Source organism: Propithecus coquereli, unplaced genomic scaffold (assembly GCF_000956105.1).
Source record: "Propithecus coquereli isolate 6110/MARCELLA unplaced genomic scaffold, Pcoq_1.0 Scaffold242, whole genome shotgun sequence".
Taxonomy (NCBI): domain Eukaryota; kingdom Metazoa; phylum Chordata; class Mammalia; order Primates; family Indriidae; genus Propithecus; species Propithecus coquereli.
Window position 1 is genome coordinate 1,975,453 of NW_012147975.1, and position 671 is coordinate 1,976,123.

The 671-nt window shown below is 39.5% G+C and overlaps 1 protein-coding gene across 1 annotated transcript in view; it reads right to left on the reverse strand.

Moving 5' to 3' along the window:
• Nucleotides 1–671, reverse strand: part of FAM13B (family with sequence similarity 13, member B) — a 100,108-nt gene that overhangs the window by 64,374 nt on the left and 35,063 nt on the right. The gene's annotated exons all lie outside the window — the stretch shown is intronic.

The window sequence follows — 671 nt, forward strand, 5'->3', positions numbered from 1 at the left end:
ACACAATTCCCCAATAGATGACTTTTTTTTTTGAGACAGTGTATTGCCCTGTCACCCCAGCCAGAGTGCAGTGACGGGATCATAGCTCACTGTAAATATAGAAAAAATTAGCCGGGCATGGTGGCGCATGCCTGTAGTCCCAGCTACTCGGGAGGCTGAGGCAGCAGGATTGCTTGAGCCCAGGAGTCTGAGGTTGCTGTGAGCTAGGCTGACGCCGCCACGGCACTCACTCTAGCCAGGGCAACAAAGTGAGACTCTGTCTCAAAAAAAAAAAAACAAAAAACAAAAGACTTCTATTGATCTCTCCAACTTCCAGGTGCATTAAACAAGGCATTTTAATATAGAGTAAGCGTGAAAAAAGAAGGGCACCAAAATTTTGTCTTAAGGTGTCAGCTACATTTTAGAAAATGTCAGCTAACTTCTAAATGACTCAGATTGAATTTTTCATGAAGAGATGGGACCCTACAACAAGGAAGAACTCATATTTTGACCATTAAGCACAACTCAAGGTTATAATTATCTTTCTGGCAGGAACTGTAAAATGTCTTCCATTATCAAACTGGCTATGTAAGTAATCACTCTAATAAAAAGATACTGAAATACTAGAGAAGGAAAATCATCAAAATATTTTCGAATGAGAAATTTTTTTAAGTTATCCCAAAGAAGAAACT